The 18,249-nt window shown below is 33.8% G+C and overlaps 2 protein-coding genes and 4 non-coding genes across 7 annotated transcripts in view; 2 read left to right on the top strand and 4 right to left on the bottom strand.

Annotated features, from left to right (window-relative positions):
- The window catches only part of LOC134838963 (mannose-1-phosphate guanyltransferase beta-B-like), a 350,992-nt gene that overhangs the window by 156,729 nt on the left and 176,014 nt on the right, over window positions 1–18,249 (top strand). The window lies entirely within an intron of this gene.
- Window positions 1–18,249, top strand: part of LOC134840067 (ribosomal RNA large subunit methyltransferase E-like) — a 57,341-nt gene that overhangs the window by 31,979 nt on the left and 7,113 nt on the right. The window lies entirely within an intron of this gene.
- Trnaq-uug (transfer RNA glutamine (anticodon UUG)) lies at window positions 4,213–4,284 on the bottom strand. The gene has a single exon. It is a non-coding gene; the product is annotated as a tRNA-Gln (tRNA).
- Window positions 9,091–9,162, bottom strand: Trnaq-cug (transfer RNA glutamine (anticodon CUG)). Its single transcript has one exon. It is a non-coding gene; the product is annotated as a tRNA-Gln (tRNA).
- Window positions 12,042–12,113, bottom strand: Trnaq-cug (transfer RNA glutamine (anticodon CUG)). Its single transcript has one exon. It is a non-coding gene; the product is annotated as a tRNA-Gln (tRNA).
- Window positions 15,507–15,578, bottom strand: Trnaq-uug (transfer RNA glutamine (anticodon UUG)). The gene has a single exon. It is a non-coding gene; the product is annotated as a tRNA-Gln (tRNA).

Genomic DNA, 18,249 nt, shown 5'->3' with positions numbered 1-18,249 from the left:
GCAAGCTTTTCGGCTATTTTTCAAAGTTTTTACGCGTAATTAAATTGCTTCATTGAACCTTCACAAGAAAAATTATGTATCAAATCTCAAAAAAGCGTATTTACTTTTAAATTTATGCAAAATAATCATCTTACAAGTTGCTTTAAAGGTTATTTCTAGGTAATTTTTTCTTGTCCAATTAAGTTTAAAAAAATCGAAGTTTCAGCCTCGGGAAAGAAGAGGTGTTTGCGCTTTGATTCTGGCGTATTGATTCTCGTAAGAAAATTTTTAAGAATTAGATGTTTAAGATTGCTTGGAAAGCTTGGCTACCATTTTAGCGCATTCAATAATGCCATTAAAAATTGTGATGAAAAGTTTCACAAGCTTTTGACCCATGAAGTGATGATGAGTTTTAAACCCATTTGAAAGTTTAGTTTGACAGTCCTGCTTATTTATAATGAAATTTCAAATGTGCTTTGGCAAGCGTTTCGGCTATTTTTTCAAAGTTTTTTTCGCGTAATTAAATTGCTTCATTGAACCTTCCAATTTTGACGATTTGATTTTAGCTTTCAACAAGAGCTTGACTTGTTTCAGTTTTGTCGCTTCAATTGCTTGCTTGATATAACCAGCTTTGTGCAATCCGATTATTGTTATTAAAAAAGTTGAAGAAGTCATAGCTGCAATGACCTCGACGGCGACTTCAAACCATTCAACATCTACCGGACTAGTTTGTAAAATCTCGTAGTTCGGATTCGGATGTCACTCGGATATGTGATTTTAGATTCATGATTTTTGTTAATCCGACAGCTAACTACATTTTTAAAACAGCGTAACGAGGTCTCACCGAGACTTGAACTCGGATCTTTGCATTCAGAGTCCAAGGTGCTAACCATTACACCATTGGACCCCTTAAATGAAAGATTTTTTTTGTGATTTTAAGTAACAAAACCTCTCTCAGACCTCTGAATGCATCCGAATTCTCTAAGTACATCAAAAAATTCTACCTAGATATTCGAAAACGACTACAAGTTTGCTCCTTATTGTGCCATCGGTTTTGCAACGTGAAACTGCTTTTAGTATTTAACTGCTGATAAACGGGTTTCGTTGTCGACAAATCAAAATTCAGATTATTTAGCTTTTTGTTGAACTAATAAAAATGGGTTAATTGACTCCTGTAGTTTTTAAGTTTAATAACCCTAATTTCTTTGTATAGTTTATTTGGTTTGGGTTATTCTGTTTTGGAGGCTTTGTTCTGTCTTATTGTGTTAGGCTTTTGTTTTTTCTTGGTGCACGTATTTCATTTTGTGAAAAATATTTAATCTTGAAATTGCTTTGAATTTTGGCTCAATGGGCGTTTACTCAATTATTGTCGGCTGAATGTCCGCTCGGTTAATACAAAAAGCTTATTTAGTTTAGAAGGTTCTGGTTTTTTATTGTTTTTCTGGATTCCTTTCGATGTCGTGATTTACGTCTTCCTTTCCAGTCTGTAGTTGCACCTCTGTATAAAACAGCAAAACCGTAGGTCCCACCGAGACTTGAACTCGGATCTTTGGATTTCAAGTCCAAGGTGCTGACTCTTACACCATGTGACCTCCGTTGAAGATGAAAGGTTGAGTTTTCTTATATATCTCTTTTCAAAACCTATCATAGATATCTGTTGAATAAAGTTGCGTGTATGCTAATCCGATCCAGTGTCCGAGAGCTTTGAGTCTGAAGTTGCACACTAACCCAATGAAGGCTATCGCATTGAACTGTTTCAAGACTATACAAATACTCGAAATAATTCAATGCCTCGTTTGAATTTACTGGCTTAATTATTTTTGTAGTTTTTTGTGGCGCAAATTTTTTGTACGAAATGAATCAAGCTATAAAATTATTTTCATGTTTCCAGCTGTCAGTGAGCACAACCAAATTAACACCTTTTCATCGCCTGAAAAACTTGCTTGAAAGTACTTCAGTTTTTCGCAAAGCAGTTACTGCTGCTATCAAAACAAACTGAACAATTTGAAAGTTTTAACGCTGCAGTAGCTTGCTTGAGAAGTAAATTTATGTAAATGTAGTTCACATAGCAAAATGTTGCGTAATCCATAACAACTATCTCATAACGCAATTTTGACGATTTGTCATTCGGCTTCCAAATGACCTTGACTTGTTTCAGTTTTTTTGCTTTAATTTCTTGCTTGATATAACCAGCTTTTTGCAAACCGAATCTTGTTCAAAAAAGTTTGAAATTTTTCTTTTGTTTTGCTCAATTAGCTGGTTTCTTGAAATGAGTTATCCAAAAAACACGTTTCGCAAAGTAGGTTCGCTTAAATCCAATGTTTGAACTAGCTTTTACTGTTTTCGCGAACTGTTCCAAGCTATCAATTGAGTTTTATTATTGTTTTCTTCTACAGAAATGTTCATGCAATGGTTTGCAATGGTTTTATCTCTTCGCAAATTAAGAAAATAAGCATAATTTTTCTCTCACGAGAAAAATTGTGGGTCAAATCTCAAAAAAAAGCGTATGCAGTTTTAAGTTTATCCAAACAAATTAACTTACAAGTTACTTCAAAGGTTTATTTTAAAGAAAATTTTAAAGAAATACATGTTTAAGATTGCTTAGAAAGCGGGGCTACCATTTTGCGCATTTATTAAAGCCATGAAAAAATTGTGATGAAAAGTTTCATAAGCTTTTGACCCATGAAGTGATGATGAGTTTTAAACCCATTTGTAAGTTTAGTTTGACAATCCTGCTAGTTTTTAAGTAAAATTCAAAAGAGTTATGGCAAGCATTTCGACAGACTTTTTTTGGCAAGCTTTCCGGCATATTTTAAAAAAAATTGCTGGCTCGAAATTACTTCTATTTATCGCAAACAGTTCCCGCTATCAAAACAAACTGAAAATTTTCGAAGGTTTAAGGATTAGCTTGCTTGAGAAGTAATTTTATGTAAATGTAATTAACTTAGCGAATTGTTGCGGAATCCACAAACAACCATCTTATAACATAAAAGTTGTCGACACATATATTGTGTCGCGGAGTACGCGAAGAGCATAAAGTTCAAAGAATTAATTGTTTGTTCAGAGCTGCTGGATGATATAGGCATGTGTCTGTGGAATCTAGAACAGCAAAAACACTAAAGAAAAAAGCATTGCTTCATTGAACCTTCCAATTTTGACGATTTGATCTTAGCTTTCAAAAAGAGCTTGCTTGACTTGTTTCAGTTTTGTTGCTTCAATGGCTTGCTCGATATAACCAGCTTTGTGCAAATCGATTCTTGTTATTAAAAAAAGTTGAAGAAGTCTTAGCTGCAATGACCTCGACGGCGTTTTTTAACCATTCAACATCAACCGGACTAGTTTGTAAAAGCTCATAGTTCAAGTTCGGATGTCAGATTTTAGATTCATGATTGTTGTAACACCAAGAGCTATTTATAATTTTGAAACACCTCAACGAGGTGCCACCGAGACTTCAACTCGGATCTTTGGATGCTGAGTCTAAGGTGCTAACCCTTACACCATGGTACCACTTAAATGAACGGTTTTTTTTGTGTGATTTGAGGTAACAAAACTTCTCTCAGACATCTGAATGCATCCGAATTTTCTAAGTACATCAAAATTTTCTACCCAGATATTCGATTACGATCACCAGTTTGCTCCTTATTGTGTCATCGATTTTTCAACGTGAAACTGCTTCTAGTGTTTAACTGCTGATAAACAGGTTTCGTTATCTACAAAATTAAATTCAGATTTTCTATTTTTTTGTTGATTTAATAAAGATGGGTAGAATGATTCTTGTTGTTTGTAAGTTTAATAGCCCTAATTTATTTGTATAGTGTATTTGGTTTTTTTTTTTTTCTGTTTCAGAAGCTTTGTTCTGTCTTATTGTGTTAGGCTTTTTTTTTTTGGTGCACGTATTTTATTTCGTGTCGCCTCGAAAACCAAAAGTTGATTGTTTTTTTTTCTGAAAATTTCAGGTAGTTTGTATTGCACGATTTCAAAGTTAAATTGTTCAAATTCTCAAAAAAAATTTTAGTGGAAAAAGAAAAATGAATCTTGAAATTGCTTTGAATTTACCCACTTATTGTCGGCTGGATGTCCGCTCGGTTAATACAAAAAGCTTATTTAATTTTGGAAGGTTCTGGTTTTTTACTGTTTTTCTATATTCCTTTGGGTTTTGGAAGGTTCTGGTTTTTTACTGTTTTTCTCTGTTCCTTTCGGTAGTTGCACCTCTGTATAAAACATCGAAACTTTAGGTCCCACCGAGACTTGAACTCGGATTTTTGGATTCAAAGTCCAAGGTGCTAACCATTACACCATGGGACCTCCATTGTAGATGAAAGGTTGAGTTTTCTTATAGATCTCTTTTCAAAACCTATCATAGATAAAAGGTGAATAAAGTTGCGCGTATGCTAATCCGATCCAGTGTCCGAGAGCTTTGAGTCTGAAGTTGCACACTAACCCAATGAAGGCTATCCCCATGAACTTTTTCCAGATTATACAAACACTCGAAACAATTCAAGGCCTCCTTTGAACTTACTGGCTCAATTTTTCTGTAGTTTTTTATGGCTCAAACTTTTTGTACGAAATAAATCAAGATGTAAAGTTAACTTCATATTTCCAGTTTTCAATGAGCACAACTTTTCATCGCTCGAACAGCTTGCTAGAAAGCACTCCAATTTTTTGCAAAGCAGTTTCTGCTATCAAAACAAAAAAATCTCGACACTTAAACGCTGAAGTAGCTTGCTTGAGAAGTAAATTTATGTAAATGTAATTCACTTAGCAAATTGTTGCGTAATCTATAACAACTGTCTTATAACGCAAATTTGACGATTTTTCGCTTTGCTTTCAAATGATTTTGACTTGTTTCGGTTTTTTTCGCTTCAATTTCTTGCTTGATATTGTCAGCTTTTGCAAAGAGATTCTTGTTCAGAAAAGTTTGAAATTTTTCATTTATTTGCTCAATTAGCTGGTTTCTTGAAATGAGTTATCAAAATAACTTTTTTCGCAAGTAAGGTCGCTTGAATTCATTGGTTGAACTAGCTTTTACGGTTTTTGCGAACTGTTTCAAGCTATCAATTGAATTTTATTATTGTTTTTTTTTTCTATAGAAATGTTCATGCGATAGTTTGAGATGGTTTGATCTGTTCGCAAATTAAGAAATTAATCATGAGCTTTCTTCTCTCACAAGAAAAATTGTGGGTCAAATCTCAAAAAAAGCGTATGTACTTTTAAATTTATGCAAAAGAATCAACTTACAAGTTAATTTAAAGGTTTCTTCTACGTAATTTTTTCTTGTCAAATTAAGTTTAAAAAAATCGAAATTTTAGCCTCGGGAAAGAAGAGGTGTTTGCGCTTCGATTCTGGCGCATTGATTCTCGTAAGAAAATTTTTAAGAAATAAATGTTTAAGATTGCTTGGAAAGCTTGGCTACCATTTTTGCGCATTCAATAATGCCATTAAAAAATTGTGATGAAAATTTTCACAAGCTTTTGACCCATAAAGTGATGATGAGTTTTAAACCCATTTGAAAGTTAAGTTTGACAGTCCTGCTAATTTTTACTGAAATTTCAAATGTGCTTTGGCAAGCATTTCGACAGACTTTTTTTGGCAAGCGTTTCGGCTATTTTTTCAAAAATTGCTGGCTCGAAATTACTTCATTTTTTCGCTAACAGTTTCCGCTATCAAAACAAACTGAAAAATTTCGAAGTTTTAACGCTAAAATAGTTTGCTTGAAAAGTAATTTTATGTAAATGTAATTAACTTAGCGAATTAATGCGGAATCCACAAACAACCATCTTATAACATAAATATTGTCGACACATATATTGTGTCTCGGAATCCGCGAAGAGCGTAAAGTTCAAAGAATTAATTGAGCTTTTAGAGCCGCTGTATGATATAGACATGTGTCTGTGGAATCCAGAACAGCAAAAACTCTAAAGAAAAAAAATATTTGTGGATTAAAAAAGGTACAGTTTGGCTGTGTACTGCATAATTTTTTCAAATTTTTTTCGCGTAATTAAATTGCTGCATTGAACCTTCTAATTTTGGCGATTTCATTTTAGCTTTCAACAAGAGCTTGACTTGTTTCAGTTTTGTCGCTTCAATTGCTTGCTTGATATAACCAGCTTTGTGCAAACCGATTCTTGTTATTAAAAAAAGTTGAAGAAGTCTAAGCTGCAATGACCTCTACGGCGACTTTCAACCATTCAACATCTACCGGACTAGTTTGTAAAATCTCGTAGTTCAGATTCGGATGTCACTCGGATCTGTGATATTAGATTCATGATTGTTGTTAATCCGACAGCTAACTACAATTTTAAAACAGCGCTACGAGGTACCACCGAGACTTGAACTCGGATCTTTGGATTCAGAGTCCATGGTGCTAACCATTACACCATGGGACCGCTTAAATGAAATTTTTTTTTTGTCTGAATTGAAGTAACAAAACCTCTCTCAGACCTGAATGCATCCGAATTCTCTAAGTACATCAAAAAATTCTACCTAGATATTCGAAAACGACTACAAGTTTGCTCCTTATTGTGCCATCGGTTTTGCAACGTGAAACTGCTTTTAGTGTTTAACTGCTAATGAACGGGTTTCGTTTACTACAAATCAAAATTCAGATTATTTAGCTTTTTTGTTGAACTAGTAAAAATGGGTTAATTGACTCCTGTAGTTTGTAAGTTTAATAGCCCTCACTTATTTGTGTAGTTTATTTGGTTTGGGTTGTTCTGTTTTAGAAGCTTTGTTCTGTCTTATTGTGTTAGGCTTTTTGTTTTTTCTTGGTGCACGTATTTCATTTTGTGAAAAATATTTATTCTTGAAATTGCTTTGAATTTCGGCTCAATGGGCGTTTACTCACTTATTGTCGGCTGAATGTCCGCTCGGTTAATACAAAAAGCTTATTTAGTTTAAAAGGTTCTGGTTTTTTACTGTTTTTCTGGATTCCTTTCGGTGTCGTGATTTATGTCTTCCTTTCCTGTCTGTAGTTGCACCTCTGTATAAAACAGCAAAACTGTAGGTCCCACAGAGACTTGAACTCGGATCTTTGCATTTTAAGTCCAAGGTGCTGACCTTTACACCATGTGACCACCGTTGAAGATGAAAGGTTGAGTTTCTTATAGATCTCTTTTCAAAACCTATCATAGATAAATGGTGAATAAAATCGCATGTATGCTAATCCGATCCAGTATCTGAGAGCTTTGAGTCTGAAGTTGCACACTAACCCAATGAAGGCTATCCCCATGAGTTTTTCCAGATTATACAAACACTCGAAACAATTCAAGGCCTCGTTTGAACTTACTGGCTCAATTTTTCTGTAGTTTTTTATGGCTCAAACTTTTTGTACGAAATAAATCAAGCTGTAAAGTTAACTTCATATTTTTAATGAAGACAACTAAATTAACAACTTTTCATCGCTTGAACAGCTTGCTAGAAAGCACTCCAAGTTTTTGCAAAGTAGTTTCTGCTATCAAAACAAAAAAAATCTCGACACTTAAACGCAGAAGTAGCTTGCTTGAGAAGTAATTTTATGTAAATGTAGTTCACATAGCAATTTGGTGCGTAATCCATAACAACTGTCTGATAACGCAAATTTGACGATTTTTCGCTCTGCTTTCAAATGACCTTGACTTGTTTCAGTTTTTTTTGCTTCAATTTCTTACTTGATACTACCAGCTTTTTGCAAAGAGATTTTTGTTCAGAAAAATTTGAAATTTTTCATTTATTTGCTCAATTAGCTGGTTTCTTGAAATGAGTTATCAAAACAACTTTTTTCGCAAGTAAGGTCGCTTGAATTCATTGGTTGAAATAGCTTTTACGGTTTTCGCGAACTGTTACAAGCTATCAATCGATTTTTATTATTGTTTGTTTTCTATAGAAATGTTCATGCGATGGTTTGGGATGGTTTGATCTGTTCGCAAATTAAGAAATTAATCCTGAGCTTTCTTCTCTCACAAGAAAAATTGTTGGTCAAATCTCAAAAAAAAGCGTATGTACTTTAAAATTTATGCAAAATAATCAACTTACAAGTTAATTTAAAGGTTACTTCTACGTAAGTTTTTCTTGTCAAATTAAGTTTAAAAAAATCGAAATTTTAGCCTCGGGAAAGAAGAGGTGTTTGCGCTTTGATTCTGGCGCATTGATTCTCGTAAGAAAATTTTTAAGAAATAAATGTTAAAGATTGCTTGGAAAGCTTGGCTACCATTTTTGCGCATTCAATAATGCCATTAAAAAATTGTGATGAAAAGTTTCACAAGCTTTTGACCCATGAAGTGATGATGAGTTTTAAACCCATTTGAAAGTTTAGTTTGACAGTCCTGCTAGTTTTTAATGAAATTTCAAATATGCTTTGACAAGCATTTCCGCAGACTTTTTTGTCAAGCGTTTCGGCTATTTTTTCAAAACTGGCTTCTCGAAATTACTTCATTTTTTCGCTAACAGTTTCCGCTATCAAAACAAACTGAAAATTTTCGAAGTTTTAACGCTAAAATAGCTTGCTTGAAAAGTAATTTTATGTAAATGTAATTAACTTAGCGAATTAATGCGGAATCCACAAACAACCATCTTATAACATAAAAGTTGTCGACACATAAATTGTGTCTCGGAGTCCGCGAAGAGCGTAAAGTTCAAAGAATGTATTGAGCAATTAGAGCCGCTGTATGATATAGACACGTGTCTGTGGAATCCAGAACAGCAAAAATACTTTAAAAAAAGCATTGTTGTGGACTCCTCAACAAAGCAATTTTCGTTCTATTGCGTAAGGTACAATTCGGCTTTGTACTGCATAAATTTTTCAAAGTTTTGTCGCTTAATTTAATTGCTTCATTGCACCTTCCAAGTTTGACGATTTGATCTTAGCTTTCGAAACGAGCTTGAGTTGTTTCAGTTTTGTCACTTCAATTGCTTGCTTGATATAACCAGCTTTGTGCAAACCGATTCTTGTTATTAAAAAAAGTTGAAGAAGTCTTAGCTGCAATGACCTCGACGGCGACTTTCAACCATTCAACATCTACCGGACTAGTTTGTAAAATCTCGTAGTTCAGATTCGGATGTCACTCGGATCTGTGATTTTAGATTCATGATTGTTGTTATTCCGACAGCTAACTACAATTTTAAATTAGCGCAACGAGGTACCACCGAGACTTGAACTCGGATCTTTGGATTCAGAGTCCAAGGTGGTAACCATTACACCATGGGACCGCTTAAATGAAAAAATTTTTTTGTGTGATTTGAAGTAACAAAACCTCTCTAAGACCTCTGAATGCATCCGAATTCTCTAAGTACATCAAAAAATTCTACCCAGATATTCGAAAACGACTACCAGTTTGCTCCTTATTGGGCCATCGATTTTGCAACGTGAAACTGCTTTTAGTGTTTAACTGCTAATAAACGGGTTTCGTTGTCTACAAATCAAAATTCAGATTATTTAGCTTTTTTGTTGAACTAGTAAAAATGGGTTAATTGACTCCTGTAGTTTGTAAGTTTAATAGCCCTCACTTATTTGTATAGTTTATTTGGTTTGGGTTATTCTGTTTCAGAAGCTTTGTTCTGTCTTATTGTGTTAGGCTTTTGTTTTTTCTTGGTGCACGTATTTCATTTTGTGAAAAATATTTATTCTTGAAATTGCTTTGAATTTCGGCTCAATGGGCGTTTACTAACTTATTGTCGGCTGAATGTCCGCTCGGTTAATACAAAAAGCTTATTTAGCTTAGAAGGTTCTGGTTTTTCTGGATTCCTTTCGGTCTGTAGCTGCACCTCTGTATAAAACAGCAAAACTGTAGGTCCCACCGAGACTTGAACTCGGATCTTTGTATTCAAAGTCCAAGGTGCTGACCTTTACACCATGTGACCTCCGTTGAAGATGAAAGGTTGAGTTTCTTATAGATCTCTTTTCAAAACCTATCATAGATAAATGGTGAATAAAATTGCATGTATGCTAATCCGATCCAGTATCTGAGAGCTTTGAGTCTGAAGTTGCCACCTAACCCAATGAAGGCTATCCCAAAGAACTGTTTCAAGATTATGCAAACACTCGAAATAATTCATGGCCTTAATTGAAGTTACTGGCTCAATTTTTCTGTAGTTTTTTGTTGCTTAAACTTTTTGTACGAAATAAATCAAGCTGTAGAGTTAACTTCATATTTCTAATGAGCACAACTAAATAAACAACTTTTCATCGCTTGAACAGCTTGCTAGAAAGCACTCCAATTTTTTGAAAAGTAGTTTCTGCTATCAAAACAAAAAGAAAAATCTCGACACTTAAACGCTGAAGTAGCTTGCTTGAGAAGTACCATTCATTATCTACCGGACTAGTTTGTAAAATCTTGTAGTTTTTTGTGGCTAAAACTTTTTGTACGAAATAAATCAAGCTGTAAATTTAACTTCATATTTCCAGTTTTTAATGAGCACAACCGAATTAACAATTTTCATCGCTTAAACAGCTTGCTAGAAAGTACAAAATTGTAACGCTGAAGTAGCTTGCTTGAGAAGTAAAGTTATGTAAATGTAGTTCACATAGCAAATTGTTGCGGAACCCATAACAACTGTCTTATAACGCAATTTTGAAGATTTGTCGCTCTGCTTTCAAATGATCTTGACTTGTTTCAGTTTTTTTGTTTTAATTTCTTGCTTGATATAACCAGCTTTTTGCAAACATATTCTTGTTCAAAAAATTTTTTCATTTTTTTGCTCAATTAGCTGGTTTCTTGAAATGAGTTATCAAAATAACCCATTTCGTAAAGTAAGGTCGCTTGAATTCAGTGGTTGAACTAGCTTTTACGTTTTTCGCGAACTGTTTCAAGCTATCAATTGAATTTTATTATTGTTTCCTTCTATAGAAATGTTCATGCGATGGTTTGGGATGGTTTGATCTGTTCGCAAATTAAGAAATTAATCATAAGCTTTTTCTCACGAGAAAAATTATTGGCTCAACTCTCAGAAAAACTGTATGCACTTTTAAATTTATCCAAGAAAATCAACTTACAACTTACTATAAAGGTTTCTTCTACGTAATTTTTTCCTGTCAAATTAAGTTTAAAAAAATCGAAAATTTAGCTTCGGGAAAGAAAAGGTGTTTGCGCTTTGATTCTGGTGCATTAATTCTCGTAAGAAAATTTTAAAGAAATAAATGTTTAAGATTGCTTAGAAAGCGGGGCTACCATTTTGCGCATTCATTAAAGCCATTAAAAAATTGTGATGAAAATTTTCACAAGCTTTTGACCCATAAAGTGATGATGAGTTTTTAAACCCATTTGAAAGTTCAGTTTGACAGTCCTGCTAGTTTTTATTGAAATTTCAAATGAGTTTTGGCAAACATTTCGACAGACTTTTTTGGCAAGCTTTTTGGCATATTTTTTTTTAATTGCTGGCTCGAAATTACTTCAATTTTTTGCAAACAGTTCCCGCTATCAAAACAAACTGAAAAATTTTGAAGTTTTAACGCGACAAAAGCTTGCTTGAAAAGTAATGTTATGTAAAGGTAACTAACCAAGGTGCTAACCATTTGAACTTAGCGAATTGATGCGGAATCCACAAACAACCATCTTATATTATTAAAGTTGTCGACACATAAATTGTGTCTCGGAGTCCGCGAAGAGCCTAAAGTTCAAAGAATTACTTGAGCATTTAGAGCTGCTGTATGATTTAGGCATGTGTCTGTGGAATCCAGAACAGCTAAAATTCTAAAGATAAAAGGATTGTTGTGGATTCCTTAACAAATCTGTCAATTGCGTAAGGTACAGTTTGGCTGTGTACTGCATAAATTTTTCAAAGTTTTGTCGCCTGATTAATTTGCCTCATTGAACTTCCAATTTTTGACGATTTGATCTTAACTTTCAAAAAGAGCTTGACTTGTTTCAGTTTTGTCGCTTCAATTGCTTGCTTGATATAGCCAGCTTTGTGCAAACCGATTCTTGTTATTAAAAAAAGTTGAAGAAGTCTTAGCTGCAATGACCTCGACGGCGACTTTTAACCATTCAACATTTACCGGACTAGTTTGTAAAAGCTCATAGTTGAGATTCGGATGTCCGATTTTAGAAAGTTACTCCGAGAGCTATTTATAATTTTGAAACAGCGCAACGAGGTCCCACCGAGACTTGAACTCGGATCTTTGGATTCAGAGTCCAAGGTGCTAACCATTACACGATGAGACCGCTTTTATCAACAATTTTTTTGTGTGTGATTTGAGGTATTAAAACCTTTCTCAGACTTCTGAAAGCATCCGAATTCTCTTAATACATCAAAAATTTCGCTGCTGGTTTTTGATAAAGTTATGAAATGGCTGTAATAAAATTTATAAAATGGCTGTAAGTTTTTGAACTAAGATTATTTAGTTTTTTGTCGAACTAGTAAAAATGGGTTCATTGACTCCTGTAGTTTGTAAGTTTAATGGCCCTCACTTATTTGTATAGTTTATTTGGTTTGATTCATTCTGTATCAGAAGCTTTGTTATGTCTTATTGTGTTAGGCTTTTGTTTTTTTTTGGTGCACGTATTTTTTTTTGTGTCGCCTCGAAGGCCAAAAATTGATTGATTTTTTTTCTGATAAAATTTAAGATAGTTTGTATTGCAAGATTTCAAAGTTAAATAGTTTAAATTCTCAAAAAAAATTTTAGGGAAAAAAAAATTAGTTAATCTTGAAATTGCTTTGAGTTTTGTCTCAATGGGCGTTTACTCACTTATTGTCGGCTGAATGTTCGCTCGGTTATTACAAAAAGTTTATTTAGTTTGGCAGGTTCTGGTTTTTTAACTGTTTTTCTGGATTCATTTGGGTGTCGTGATTTACGTCTTCCTTTCCAGTCTGTAGTTGCACCTCTGTATAAAACAGCGAAACTTTAGGTCCCTCCGTGACTTGAACTTGAGGGTTTGGATTGAAACTTTAAGGTGCTAACCATTACACCGTAGGACCGCGGTTAAAGATGATAGGTTGAGTTTTCTTATGGATCTCTTTTCAAAACCTGTCATAGATAAAAGGTGAATAAATTTGCGCGTATGCTAATCCGATCCAGTGTCCGAGAGCTTTGAGTCTGAAGTTGCCACCTATAACAATGAAGGCTATCGCCATGAAATGTTTCAAGACTATACAAATACTCGAAATAATTCAATGCCTCGTTTGAATTTACTGGCTTAATTATTTTTGTAGTTTTTTGTGGCGCAAATTTTTTGTACGAAATGAATCAAGCTATAAAATTATTTTCATGTTTCCAGCTGTCAGTGAGCACAACCAAATTAACACCTTTTCATCGCCTGAAAAACTTGCTTGAAAGTACTTCAGTTTTTCGCAAAGCAGTTACTGCTGCTATCAAAACAAACTGAACAATTTCAAAGTTTTAACGCTGCAGTAGCTTGCTTGAGAAGTAAATTTATGTAAATGTAGTTCACATAGCAAAATGTTGCGTAATCCATAACAACTATCTCATAACGCAATTTTGACGATTTGTCATTCGGCTTCCAAATGACCTTGACTTGTTTCAGTTTTTTTGCTTTAATTTCTTGCTTGATATAACCAGCTTTTTGCAAACCGAATCTTGTTCAAAAAAGTTTGAAATTTTTCTTTTGTTTTGCTCAATTAGCTGGTTTCTTGAAATGAGTTATCCAAAAAACACGTTTCGCAAAGTAGGTTCGCTTAAATCCAATGTTTGAACTAGCTTTTACTGTTTTCGCGAACTGTTCCAAGCTATCAATTGAGTTTTATTATTGTTTTCTTCTACAGAAATGTTCATGCAATGGTTTGCAATGGTTTTATCTCTTCGCAATTTAAGAAAATAAGCATAATTTTTCTCTCACGAGAAAAATTGTGGGTCAAATCTCAAAAAAAAGCGTATGCAGTTTTAAGTTTATCCAAACAAATTAACTTACAAGTTACTTCAAAGGTTTATTTTAAAGAAAATTTTAAAGAAATAAATGTTTAAGATTGCTTAGAAAGCGGGGCTACCATTTTGCGCATTCATTAAAGCCATGAAAAAATTGTGATGAAAAGTTTCATAAGCTTTTGACCCATGAAGTGATGATGAGTTTTAAACCCATTTGTAAGTTTAGTTTGACAATCCTGCTAGTTTTTAAGTAAAATTCAAAAGAGTTATGGCAAGCATTTCGACAGACTTTTTTTGGCAAGCTTTCCGGCATATTTTAAAAAAAATTGCTGGCTCGAAATTACTTCTATTTATCGCAAACAGTTCCCGCTATCAAAACAAACTGAAAATTTTCGAAGGTTTAAGGATTAGCTTGCTTGAGAAGTAATTTTATGTAAATGTAATTAACTTAGCGAATTGTTGCGGAATCCACAAACAACCATCTTATAACATAAAAGTTGTCGACACATATATTGTGTCGCGGAGTACGCGAAGAGCATAAAGTTCAAAGAATTAATTGTTTGTTCAGAGCTGCTGGATGATATAGGCATGTGTCTGTGGAATCTAGAACAGCAAAAACACTAAAGAAAAAAGCATTGCTTCATTGAACCTTCCAATTTTGACGATTTGATCTTAGCTTTCAAAAAGAGCTTGCTTGACTTGTTTCAGTTTTGTTGCTTCAATGGCTTGCTCGATATAACCAGCTTTGTGCAAATCGATTCTTGTTATTAAAAAAAGTTGAAGAAGTCTTAGCTGCAATGACCTCGACGGCGTTTTTTAACCATTCAACATCAACCGGACTAGTTTGTAAAAGCTCATAGTTCAATTCGGATGTCAGATTTTAGATTCATGATTGTTGTAACACCAAGAGCTATTTATAATTTTGAAACACCTCAACGAGGTGCCACCGAGACTTCAACTCGGATCTTTGGATGCTGAGTCTAAGGTGCTAACCCTTACACCATGGTACCGCTTAAATGAACGTTTTTTTTGTGTGTGATTTGAGGTAACAAAACTTCTCTCAGACATCTGAATACATCCGAATTTTCTAAGTACATCAAAATTTTCTACCCAGATATTCGATTACGATCACCAGTTTGCTCCTTATTGTGTCATCGATTTTTCAACGTGAAACTGCTTCTAGTGTTTAACTGCTGATAAACAGGTTTCGTTATCTACAAAATTAAATTCAGATTTTCTATTTTTTTGTTGATTTAATAAAGATGGGTAAAATGATTCTTGTTGTTTGTAAGTTTAATAGCCCTAATTTATTTGTATAGTGTATTTGGTTTTTTTTTTCTGTTTCAGAAGCTTTGTTCTGTCTTATTGTGTCAGGCTTTTTTTTTTTTGGTGCACGTATTTTATTTCGTGTCGCCTCGAAAACCAAAAGTTGATTGTTTTTTTTTCTGAAAATTTCAGGTAGTTTGTATTGCACGATTTCAAAGTTAAATTGTTCAAATTCTCAAAAAAAATTTTAGTGGAAAAAGAAAAATGAATCTTGAAATTGCTTTGAATTTACCCACTTATTGTCGGCTGGATGTCCGCTCGGTTAATACAAAAAGCTTATTTAATTTTGGAAGGTTCTGGTTTTTTACTGTTTTTCTATATTCCTTTGGGTTTTGGAAGGTTCTGGTTTTTTACTGTTTTTCTCTGTTCCTTTCGGTAGTTGCACCTCTGTATAAAACATCGAAACTTTATGTCCCACCGAGACTTGAACTCGGATTTTTGGATTCAAAGTCCAAGGTGCTAACCATTACACCATGGGACCTCCATTGTAGATGAAAGGTTGAGTTTTCTTATAGATCTCTTTTCAAAACCTATCATAGATAAAAGGTGAATAAAGTTGCGCGTATGCTAATCCGATCCAGTGTCCGAGAGCTTTGAGTCTGAAGTTGCCACCTAACACAATGAAGGCTATCGCATTGAACTGTTTCAAGACTATACAAATACTCGAAATAATTCAATGCCTCGTTTGAATTTACTGGCTCAATTATTTTGTAGTTTTTTGTGGCTCATATTTTTTGTACGAACTGAATCAAGCTGTAAAATTATTTTCATTATTCCAGCTATAAATGAGCACAACCAAATTAACAATTTTTCATGCTTGAAAAGCTTGCTTGAAAGTACTTCAGTTTTTCGCAAAGCAGTTCCTGCTATCAAAACAAACTGAAAAATTTCAAAGTTTTAACGCTGGAGTAGCTTGCTTGAGAAGTATATTTGTTCACACGGCAAATTGCTGTCGAAATAGTTCACACGGCAAATTGCTGTCGAATCCATAACAACTATCTTATAGCGCGAAACTCGTCGACACATATATTGTTCGCGAACAGCAGAAAGTTCAAAGAGATGAATTGATCATTTGGAGCCGCTGTATGATATAGGCATGTGTCTCGGAATCCAGATCAGCAAAAATACTAAAGAAAAAAGCCTTGTTGTGGTTTATTTTACAGAGCAATTTTCGGTCTGTGGCGTAAGGTACAGTTTGGCTTTATACTGCATGAATTTTTCAAAGTTTTTTCGCTTAATTAAATTGCTTCATTGAACCTTACAGTTTTGACGATTTGTCGCTCGGCTTTCAAAGGACCTTGACTTGTTTCAATTTTGTCGCTTTAATATCTTGCTTGATATAACCAGCTTTTTGTAAACCGATTTTTGTTCAAAAATTTTAGCTTTTTTTTCGCTCAAATAGCTGGTTTCTTGGAATGAGTTATCAAAATAACACGTTTCGCAAAGTAAGGTCGCTTGATTTCAATGGGTGAACAAGTTTCTACGGTTTTTCGCGAACTGGTTTAGGCTATCAAAATAAATTGGTGTTTTCTTTGTAGTTTCATCTCTTGAGTTGTTCGACAGATTGAATTCTATTTGAGTTTTTTTTCTATGGAAATGTTGATGCGATGGTTTGCGATGCTTTGAATCTGTTCGCAAATTAAGAAATTAATCATATCGCTCATGGCAAAGATTGTGCGTCAAATCTCAAAAAAACGTATGCAGTTTGAAAATTATCTAACCAATTAAGCAACTAGTTAATTTAAAGAATTGGAGTTTCATCGCTTGAAAATTAGAAAAACTTTTTAGCACTTACAAGTTACTTAAAAAGTTACTTATACGTTATTTTTTCCGGTCAAATTAAGTTTTAAAAAAATCGAAAATTTAGCACCGGGAAAGAAGAGGTGTTTGCGTTTTGATTCTGGCGCATTGATTCTCGTAAATAAAAATTTAAGAAATAGATGTTTAAGATTGCTTGGAAAGCTTGGCTACCATTTTTGCGCATTCAATAATGCCATTAAAAAATTGTGATGAAAAGTTTCACAAGCTTTTGACCCATGAAATGATGATGAGTTTTAAAGCCATTTGGAAGTTTAGTTTGACAGTCCTGCTAGTTTTTAATGAAATTTCAAATGTGCTTTGGCAAGCATTTTCGGAAGATTATTTCAAAAGCAAATGAGAGTTTAATTTATTGAGTTGATATTGTTTTTGATAAGAAAATTATTTTTGTTTTCTTCTATAGAAATGTTCATGCGATGGTTTGAAATGGTTTGATCTCTTCGCAAATTAAGAAAATAATCATAAGCTTTCTTTCACGAGAAAAATTGTGGGTCAAATCTCAAAAAAAGCGTATGCGGTTTTAAGTTTATCCAAACAAATTAACTTACAAGTTACTTTAAAGGTTTTTTACACGTAAATTTTTCCTGTCAAATTTAGTTCAAAAAAATCAAAAACAGCCTCGGGAAAGAAGAAGTGTTCGCGATTTGATTCTGGCGCATTGATTCTCTTAAGAAAATTTTTCAGAAATAAATGTTTAAGATTGCTTAGAAAGCTTGCCTACCATTTTTGCGCATTCATTAATGCCATGAAAAAATTGTGATGAAAAGTTCCATAAGCTTTTAACCCATGAAGTGATGATGAGTCTTAAACCCATTTGAAAGTCTAGTCTGACAGTCCTGCTAGCTTTTAATAAAATTTCAAATAAGTTTTGGCAAAAATTTCGGCATAATTTTTTAAGATTGCTGGCTCGAAATTACTTCAAGTTTTCGCAAAAAAATTCCCGCTATCAAAACAAACTGAACAATTTCGAAGGTTTAAGGAATATCTTGCTTGAGAAATAATTTCATGTAAATATAATTAACTTAGCGAATTGTTGCGGTTTCCACAAGCAACCATAACATAAAAGTTGTCGACACATATATTGTGTCGCGGAGTCCGCGAAGAGCATGAAGTTCAAAGAAATAATTGGTTATTCAGAGCTGCTGGATGATATAGGCATGTGTTTGGGGAATCTAGAACAGCAAAAACACTAAAGAAAAAAGCATTGTTGTGGATTCGTTTAAAAAGCGATTTTCGGTCTGTTGCGTAAGGTACTGTTAGCTATGTACTGCATAAATTTTTCAAAGTTTTTTCGCCTAAATAAATTGCTTCGTTGAACCTTCGAATTTTGACGA

The sequence above is a fragment of the Symsagittifera roscoffensis genome, chromosome 2, assembly GCF_963678635.1.
Source record: "Symsagittifera roscoffensis chromosome 2, txSymRosc1.1, whole genome shotgun sequence".
Taxonomy (NCBI): domain Eukaryota; kingdom Metazoa; phylum Xenacoelomorpha; order Acoela; family Convolutidae; genus Symsagittifera; species Symsagittifera roscoffensis.
This window is presented reverse-complemented; position numbering and strand designations above follow the sequence as displayed.